Below are 10,580 nucleotides of genomic sequence, written 5' to 3'. Positions count from 1 at the left end.
ACTGCTAGAGCTCCCTGTGCTGCACAGAAGAAACCTGTTTACCTGTTTTCTATGTAGTAGTTAGAATCTGAAATCTCCAGCTCCCAATTTATCCCTTCTCACCCCCTTCCCTTTCCCCCCAGTAACCATAAGTTTGTTTTCTGTGTCTGTGAGTCTGTTTCTCTTTTGTAAATAAGCTTATTTGTGTCATTTTCTTTAGAGTCCACATATGAGTGATCTCATATGGTATTTTTCCTTCTCTGTCTGGCTTACTCCACTTAGAATGTTGATCTTCAGGTCCATCCATGTGGCTGCAGATGGCATCATTTCATTCTTTTTTATGGCTGAGTAGTATTCCATTGTATAAATGTACCACAGTTTCTTTATCCAGTCACCCATCAATGGACATTTAGGTTGTTTCCAGCACACATGGTACGTAATGGCAGAGAGACTTTGCAGATGTGATTCAGTGAAATACCTGAAGATGGGAAATTATCCTGGGTTATTCAAGTGGCTCTGAAGTGACCACAGGGCCCTGACGACTGGACGCGGGAGGATTGTCATGAGGACTCAGCACTCTGCGCTGTGTTTGGGAGTGAGACAGGAGGGAAGGGGACAGGGCAGCACCCCTGAAGGAGTGACACAGCAACTGAGGACAAACTGGTTACAACAGGATGGTGGAAGACTCGACTTCCAGTGGACCCTGAGCCTCGTGCACACCCACAGGTGCCGTGACAGTTCCTAGGCTGACCAAAAAAGGTCAAAAAGTGGGCGGGGCCCAATTCCTGGAAACCCCTGCCCCTTCCCCCAAATAGCTGGAACAGTCCTCCTACTGGAAATTACCGAGCCCATAAAACCAACAACCCTGCACCTCGTGGTCTTTCTCTTGCCTTCAGAGACGGCCCACACTCATCTGTGGGCTGTGTTTCTCCTGAATAAACCTATTTTCACTTTATTATGCCTCGCTCTTGAATTCTTTCCTGATCAAGACAAGAAGCTATTCTCCACAACAGGTGCAGGGGAAGGCGGCCACGACCAAGGCACACGGGCAGCCTCTGGGAGCTGGACAAGGGCAAGGAAACAAATTCTCCCCTAGGGCCTCTGGGAGAAGCACACTCTGCTGACCTCCCGACAGTAGCCCTGGTCCCCTGAGCCCTAGAACTGTGCGTGAGTAAATCAGTGTTGCTTCCAGCCTTCAGCTTGTGGTCTTTGATTAGGGCAGCCCCAGGAAGCTAGGTCAGGGAGTCCCTGCCTCTCTGCCCATCTCCACTCGGAAGTAGCAACAGCTGTTCCCAAGGGTGACCCCGCCACGCACCCCAGCCTCAGCCTCTGCATGGAAGCACCTGGGGAGTGCCCCTTCCCCAACTGAGTCATGACCTTGAGCTGACCTTGGCTTTGACAGACAAGTGTATTGGTTCAAAAGCATCACTGAGCACCCCCAAGCTCTGTGCTGGATGCTGGCCTGAGAAAGCAAATGCTTTCCAGGAAGTGGGCAGTCTACATTATCAATCCCATTTTTTAAAAATTTGATTACTCTTAACATTCCTTGACACTATCCACCTGATGTTAAATCATTTCAGTTGTGGCTTCCCTGGTCTTAGGATCAGTAAAGAAAATAATTACCTAAACATGTTTGCCTTGGAATCATCAGCAGTGTAATCCAGAGGAATGGGGGGAAGTAACTAAGAGTTTTCTCAGTCACCTGCGGGATGAGGCAGTCTTGTTACCACTGGCATATAAGAGATGGAACTCAGAGGTGTCAGATAACCTGCTGAAGATCTCACCGCCGGCAGCTGACAAGGCTAGGTCTGGGTCTGTCTGCCTCCAAAACCAGAATGTTCTCCACTTCGCCATGCTGACTCCACCTTCATGGCAGTGTCGGTGAAGCCCATCCCCACACGCTGTTTTACACAGAGCGATGGAGAAATACACCTGTGTTCCTGTTATTTCTCTTCCCACCTGATCTGCACACCTCACTGGCTCACTGTGAGGATCAAGGACACACAGGCGATGCCTCTGCAAGAGGCAAACACTACCGCTTTCCTGCCTATAGAGCATTTATGGCATTTAAAAAATATTTACATTTAAAAAAATAGAAAACTCTGCACCTAAAAATCTCTAGCTAATTAACCCACTTGGTTAGAACGTGTTCCTACTCTGCATGTTCCGTACACATTAAAACAGCTAACTATAAATCAGCTCAAATGTGTGACGTGTGTATTACATGCCAGCCACCAGCTTAGAAGCTGTAGGTGTGTTATTTCATTACATTACAATAAACCCAAGTGATAGTTTTGGGGTTTCTTTTTGATTATTCCTATCCTGAAGATTAGAAAAGTGCGATTTCAATTCAGAAAATTCTTCCAACTCACACAGAAATGGTTAAAGGTGAGATTTTGACAGATACAGTCTGAATTTATAGCTCCAAAGCTAAACTATAATGTAGGTTCAGATTTATATGTTCTATCGTCATGTAAACCACTCAATGTTTAACTGCAGCCTTAAGTTCTAGCCCAGAAAAGATGTTATATAAATAATTATCGGTCCCAAGGGGCCTAGCAAGATATTTTAAGCAGATAATTCCAATTAATTAATCCTGTGGTGATCCAAATTCAAAGCACGCATTCCAGTGCGATGATCTTACACATGTGTATTCCAAATGCTAAAGTTAATTATTTTTTCCTGGTAGTATATGAAGTTAACATAAGCTAGGACTGGAAATGCCCGTTTTAATATGGCAACATAAAGTCAAGTCTTACAATACTCCTTCTTCCTGAAATTCATCTAAGGTAAGCAAGACAGGGAAAAAGCAGAACTGAATAATCGGTCTCAAGTAAAATTCAGAGACTTTTTAACCTATGGACCACAAAATAGGAGGAAAGAAAGGTAAAAAGTAAAAACGGTGAAGACGAAAGAGACGTGCACGGAGACACTCACAGAAGTTCGTGGATTTCAGACAAGTTCAGTGGGTCACCCTGTGCCTGGGAAGCGGTGCAGACTGAGCTGCAAGCCAACAGACCCGACTATGGTGGTGACAGCAACAGGGGCGAGGCTGACGAGGAACCCGCCCTGATTCTCATTTAACGTAAAGAAGCTAGACAAAGGAAAGCTATGCTTTTGTTTGTTTTAAATATATATATTTATCTCTTCTTTCTCAGAGTCTTTTCCATCATAGGTCATTACAAGACACTGTTCTACTCTCTTTCATTAAAGCAATGAGAATAATCACAAACACTGTCAGAATCAACGTTTTCAGAACTTTAGAAATTAACCAAACACTTATTCTTTTTAAAAAAAGGACTAATTATTGTTAAGAATATAAACTTTGTGACAGTTTAACATCCATTTCCATATTCCTCTCCCCAGTTCCATATGAGGCTTGAAAACACCTGCCATCATGGTGAAAACTAACAGCCTTGCAGTGACCTGAGAAGGCACAACAGACTTTGAGCTCCTTCGGAGCTGCATTTCCAAGGAATTTTGCTTGTTTTGGCTGTCTGATGGTTCTTCCGAAGACCCCACCCCCAAGGCTGTTGATCTGACTCAGAGTTTGTCCTGCAGGAGCCTGAACAGTGTTTCCTTGGAGGTGTTTGACAAAAACAATCAGAAGCAATCATTTCACATGGCAGGTGCCAGAGGCAGTGAATAACAGTTGGGAGAAATTAGGGTAACCAAAAAGCTTAAAAGGAAAAGCTGGGGAAAGAGAGCTCCATAGATGTTTGAAAAGCTTTGCTGTGTCCCTGGAAATTTAGACGGCCATGTTCACATGACCAGGAAAAACCTGAGGAGGCACTCAGCTCTTAGAAGGAGCACAGGGAGAAATCTTCATCATGCAACAGCTGCTTACCTACAATCCCAGAGCCACAAACAATCAGGGGAAAATGTTTTAAAGATAAACTGGGCTTTATTAAAATCAAAACTTTTGTGCTTCAAAGCACGTTATCAACAAAGTAAAAAGACAACCCACAGAATGAGAGAATACGTTTGCAAATCATTTAATTGATCTAGTAGCTAAAATATATAAAGGACACTAAAATGCAACAATAAAAAGACAACCCAACTGAAAGTGTATAAAGAATCTGAATAGAAATTTCTTCAAAAAAGTATAAAACTGGCCAATAAGCCTGTGGAAAGATGTTCCACATCATTAGTCATCAGGGAAATACAAGTGTTGGCAAGGATGTGGGACAACTAGAACTCTCATAAATCTCCACTGGGAACAGAAACTTGTGCAGTGCTTTGGAAAACAGTCTGTCAGTTTCTCAGAAAGTTAAACAGTCACCAACGGACCCAGCAAGTCTACTCCTAGGTACAAAACCAAGAGAAATAAACACAATTTCACGCAAAAGCTCACGCATGCATGCTCATACCAGTGTTATTCGTAACAGTCAAAAAGTGGAAACAACCCAAATGTGTGTGAACGGATGAGTGAACAAAACAACTGTGATGCATCCACAAGTAGACTAACGTTCAGCCATAAAGAAGGAGAAGGTACAAATACACCTGTGTGGATGGACGTTGAAAACCGTAGGCAACTAAAAGAGCCTGTACGATTAATCACTTATAATGTCCAGACTAAGCAGCGAGTGGATTTGTGGTTACCAGGGTCTGGGTGGAGGGAGCAGGGAGCGGTGAGCATGAATGTGAATGCGGTTTGCTTGGAGAGTGATGAAATTAGAATTAGGTGATGGTGAACGTTGCACAACTTTGCAAATATACTAAAATTCACTGAATTATACAGTTTAAAAGAGTAGATTTTACAGTATGTAAATTCTATTTTAATTTTTAAAGTATTATCAGAAAACACAAAAATAAAAGGGAAAATGGAACTCAAATACACACCTGTGCCCGAGAAAAGAACCAGAAAAATGAAACAAACAAAAAAATTCCCTACACCATGAAAGGAAAATCTCCAGATATAAAGAATTACTCATATCTTTGCATTTAAAAGAAACGCTGTAAATGCAGGAGGGGAAATGGCACGAAACAAGCAACACTGAGATGGCTCCATGAATTTACTTTACAAATAATAATTTGAACAGGTACATAAAATGTTGCTCTTCTTACAAAGAAAGAAAAAGGCAGAGTCCAGCTATATGTGCAGTCTTCGAGGCTGGATGACCTTAGAACAGTGCCCACAAAGTCCTCAGGGGAAGAAGACTGGTCCAAGAACTTCCAGCACAGCCAAACAACAGTGCAAGACAGAGTCAGAATTAAGGACCCACACACAGGCATGTGAGAGCCTGGGGAGTCTTGTTTCCATAAGTTATTCTTCAGGAAACTATTAGAGAACGAACCTCAGCCAACAAATTAGTGAATTAAATGATTATGGCAAAATTCCAGCACGGAGCATGGAGTATGTGACTTGTTTGCCTAAACTCTGAAATAAATGCAGTAATTATGGTTACAGAAAAAAATGTAAAAATTGTAGATCTTGGCAATGTAGAAATGATATAAAATTGCTAACAATGGAAGGGGGGAAAATGTAGTTTCTGTACAACTCAGGTCTCCTCAATTTTTTAAAATAGCCGGTTGGCAGAGATGTAGTTAAATGCTGCTAAGATATCTGGTAGAAATACAGGTATATTTAAAGTTACAAAGGTAAACAAAGAAAAATAGTACAATCAGTTAAATATGTTTTGGTGGGGAAAATAGAATAAGATGCTCTACAAATGTCTACAGTCCTTTTTCTGAAGTTCTTAATTCCTGATTCTGAAGACAGTGATTTACTTAGATAATCATGCAATTCAAAACCTGATCCGAATGTGAGGCTACTTACAATCTCCTCTTTTCTGCACCAATAGCAATAGCGTGCTTAGATCCCGGGAATAACAGCGCATAAGCACTATGTAATCATCCCAAAATCCCAAAAATTTTGGATCCTGCACTGACCCCATGACAGAGTCTCAGTCTACAATGACTGAATTCAACGACTGCAATTTTTGCAAATTAAATGATTTTACAGACTGGTTTTCTAATATTTATTTTGACAGCCATTGCTGTGAGATGCAATGACAAAAAAGAAATATTATTACCAAAGAAGCACAACGTGCATTTTTTACGACAGGTGTGCAACAGAGATACATGAAGAAAAACAATCATTCTTTTAAATTATATTTATCTCTAACATAGGTCACGAATGAATTAGGAACTGAAAAACAAATACATTTTAACTTAAAATGAGCAGTTTTGGGTAATCGTTAACATTTGAGGATGTAGGAGAAAGTCGTCCGCCAAAATGGAAAACCCTTCCAAACTCCAGCTCTCCCTCCAAACACTGGAGTCGACTGGTTACACGTGTTCAACTCCTAACCCTGCCCCATTTGAAATAACTTCTCTGTGTTACGTGGTTTGGGCTCCGGAATCACCCGCACGCTCTCCCAGGCCCCTGAGTTTTCACACCTGAAGGTCCAGCTAGAGCTGAGCACGGTAGCTTTTTCCCGAGTTTGGTTGGAGGGAGGCTGCAGATTACGCCCATCCAATAAAGCACGACTCTGCACGTCAGAGCAAGTCAAGGAGCCCTTAGCAAAGAAGAAATTCCCAGACGCCAGCTCAGGACCACTGATTCAGGGTTTCTGGAGCTGGAGCCCTGGTATCGGCATTTTATCAGACTCCCCGCAGGAACCTCAGACACCCCAGATCTGGAGAACCGTGGGGCCGCAGCTTTGCTGAGATAAATTGCCGCTGATTTAGACAACAGCAAGAGTCTCACGCAGTTTGTACACTTCTGTGGTATTTTCCAGCCTTTCTCTCCATCCCTGCCATTTTAATATCAGAGAGGTCATCGCTGCCATCCGAGGAAGCTCAGTGTTCACCAAAGCGCTGGAAATGACGTCATAATAACTAGCTGCAGACAGACTTGATACACTGAAATGCAATATTTTTAAGAATGTTGGTATTTAATGTTTTCTAGGTTATTGAAATTAAGTGTTTTCTAGAATTTTTAAATTTAACATTTTCTAGAATTTTGACAGAAGGAGGAGTATAGAATAGTGTTTAAAGTTGGCTTTTGAAAGGAAAATACCTGTTGGCTGAACTGGAATTAATTGGCCAGCTACAGATGGGTAAACTTTTTAAGTATGTTTAAGCAAAACTACTTCACATCCAAAAAAAAAAAAAAACAAACAAAAAAAACCCCTTTCTTCATTTAGGAACACTGATCCTCTGTTGTCCATTTTTATCACCAGGTGTTTTCCCCTGAAGCACATACACGCCGCTGTCACCTGAGGCAAACTGCCACTTCACAGATTTCCCTCAGAGCTGCTCCAGTGTTTCCCGCCACTGCCCTTCCCTCCACTTTCAGTGATGAGAGATCCCTCGTTGTTCTGACACTTCCTTGCCTAGATGCTGCAGTGTTTTCATTTTTCTTCTATGCCAAATGTAACAAAACAACTATATAAACTCTTTTAGCAAAATACAAAATAATGGCTTATCAATGGCATTTAAACATGCACTCATTTTAATCTACTGAGCAAATGCGGGGATAACTCCAAGCCGCATGAAAGGGTGCGACTGCCCCATGAGTTACATCTTGAAGCCTAGGATTGTCAGCACTTCCAACTCGTTGGCTGACAGTGTTCTTTATGTTATTTATGTCAGCTAACAGGAAACAACTACTGTGTTTCAACATAAAAAATGCAATAGAAAAAAAATTTTTTAAAGATAGGATTTCAAAACGCCTCTTCCGGTCCTGCAGTGCCGCTTTGAGTGAAGTCTGCTTCTGCTGTGCCTTCAGTGTGGGCTACGACTCCCATGGAGACCAGAATTCAGGCTCATTTCAGCCCCGCAGTCACCAGACAGGCTCAGATGTGCTCCCGCTGCCAGGACTGCAGCCCAACCTGGGGCAGCTCAGAGGAAGGGTGCTTTCCGCACAGGAGGGGCGGCACGGCCTCCCCCCGAGTGGGAAGCAGCTTCTGCAGGAGGAGAAGGCGAGCAGAGGACGAGCAGACATTGGGGGCTTTATGTCTTCTTTTTTCACGGTGAGCTGTAGCTTGAAATCTGGACGGCCAGCTCCCTTGAAGTGCTCTCTAAGATTGCACAAATGCATTCAAGGTAGTTTATTTGAAAGTAGAATGTTTGCCACTCTTCCTTGCAAAGGAATTTCAAAATCCTAACCTTTGCAGTGAGTCCAGGTACAAATCATAGTTTTCATAACCATTCATTCAGTAATTTAGAAACCTCTGCGAAGTACAGAAAAAGGATAAAATATTTATGATGCTCACATGCCAACTGGCTCTTAATCAAATAATCACTGTAATGCAAAGGATTTAATCTATTTTGCACTTACAACCTGGAGGCAAATAAGTTTCAATATATCTAATTAGAAATGACAAAGCAAAACTTTACATCCCACCTATGTAGATAAAACTAAAACAAAAATACAGATTATTTTTCTAAATTAATGAAATACAAATTTGGTTATAAGGAATTTATTTTAAATGCATTTAGAGATTGACTACAAGTTGTTCGAAGCACTGTATCAGGAACACAGCAGACTTCTTCCCCATCGACCTTTTAAGAACAAAATAATCACAGTGTAACAAGAGCAGATTTTCAGGCACCAAAACTGAGATGCATTCTTTCTGAACTACCGAGGAAGGAGGCCAAAGGTGTGGCACTGGCTTTTTCTAGTCCTTTGACACGAAATATTTCTAAGAAGACAATGTTTTAAAGAGAAATTAGAAAAAAAATTAAATAACAGCAGTGTATTTAGTCATTTGGTGTGAGAGGTGGGGAGAAGATTACTTCCGGGCCCGGAGACCCTGGCGAGGCGAGGATGGAAAGGATGTCGGTGAGTTTACTGCGTGCGGTTGCCACACAGCGTGGCTTTGAACAACTCGTCCGTAGGCCACAGGTTTCTTTAAGGAGGACGCACAGAGGCCCACGCCCGCCGCGGCTCATCCTGGGATTCCCCGGGAACAGACGCCGTGGACAACGGACCTCTAGGTGGAGAACCCCAGCTCCCCGCCGAGGGAACCTCCTCCGGGCGGCAGTTCAGCGGGAGGCTGGCCCGGCACGCGGCGCGTGGGACGGTGCCTCCGCTTCTCGCCCCTCCGGCAGCCCCGCGCCGCCGTCTTCCCAGCGTCCTGCCTGGACCACGCCCCCGGCGCCGCTGGCCCCGCCCCGGCCCCGCCCCTCCGGCAGCCCAGCGCCGCCGTCTTCCCAGCGTCCTGCCCGGACCACGCCCCGCAGAGCCACCGGCCCCGCCCCTGCCCCGCCCGCAGGCCTCCGTCCGCACCCTCGGCACTTGTCACCGCGGGGTAGGACCCTCCGCGCTGCTTCGTACTCACTCCTCTACCGACACGTGCGGCGGCTGCAGGAGGGGCGGCTCCGGCCGGAGCCGCAGCGCCGCTCAGCCCCCGAGGGCCTGCGGGACTGCCGGCCGCTGACGCCGTGACCCTCGGCCGCCGTGGTTGCCTGCGCGGAGGGGAGAGGAACGCGGGACCGGCGTGGCGCCGGGGCCGCTGAGCGCCGGCAGCGGGAGAAAGACGGGCTGGCCGAGCCTGTCGCGGAAAACCTCGTTTAGTTACGTAGATGGAGAAGGCTTCGCAGAGGAAGAGACTTAGAGTTAAGACTGAAAAGATGAGTAGACAGGAATATTAACGGAAGGGAGATGAGCAGCCTGTGGGCGCCCGGGGGCGGGAGGGCAGAGGGTGCCTGGGGAGGACAGAAAGATGTCCTGGAACCTGGAGCTGGGGGCGCGGGAGGCAAGAACACTCCGTGCAAATCTGCGTGGGTTACAACACGGGGCGGGGGGGCTGCCAGTTGTGACTTTATCCTGAGCCTAACAGCATCATTGAAAATGTGGGGGTGTGAGTGTGTTCACAGGGGAGTGTTACCAGCTCTGTGTTTTGTGAAGATGATTGTGACTGATCTACAGAAGATGGTCCCTCTGTTGGGAAGATTTAGAAAGGGTGTAGGTAGGCCACACAGGATGTCCTGGCAGTGCCCTCAGGGGAGATGATGAACGTTTGGATTCAGGGAACTCTAATTCGAAAAGATACACGCACCCCAATGTTCACAGCAGCGCTATTTACAATAGCCAAGACATGGAAGCAACCTACATGTTCGTCGACAAATGATTGGGTAAAGAAGATGTGATAGATATATATATACACATACACATACACACACATATTCACAATGGAATACTATTCAGCCATAAAAAGTGAAATAATGCTATTTGCTGCAACATGAATGATCCTGGAGAGTATCATTCCAAGTACACTAAGCCAGAAAGAGAAAGAAAAATACTATATGATATCACTTATATGTAGAACCTTAAGCATACACACACACAAATGAACTTATTTACAAAACAGAAGCAGACTCACAGACATAGAAAACACACTTATGGTTACCAGGGGAGAAAAGGGATGGGAAGGGATAAGCTGGGAGTTCAAGATTTGCAGATACTGACTACTACATACAAAATAGATAAACAAGTTTCTACTGCATAGCAGAGGGAACTAAATTCAGTATCTTGTAGTAATCGATAATGAAAAAGAACATGAAAAAATGTATGTATGTATACGTATGACTGAAACATGATGCTGTGCACCAGAAAGGGACTCAGCATTGTCAACTGTGCTTCAATTAAA

This window comes from Camelus bactrianus, chromosome 29, assembly GCF_048773025.1.
Source record: "Camelus bactrianus isolate YW-2024 breed Bactrian camel chromosome 29, ASM4877302v1, whole genome shotgun sequence".
NCBI lineage: Eukaryota > Metazoa > Chordata > Mammalia > Artiodactyla > Camelidae > Camelus > Camelus bactrianus.
This window is presented reverse-complemented; position numbering follows the sequence as displayed.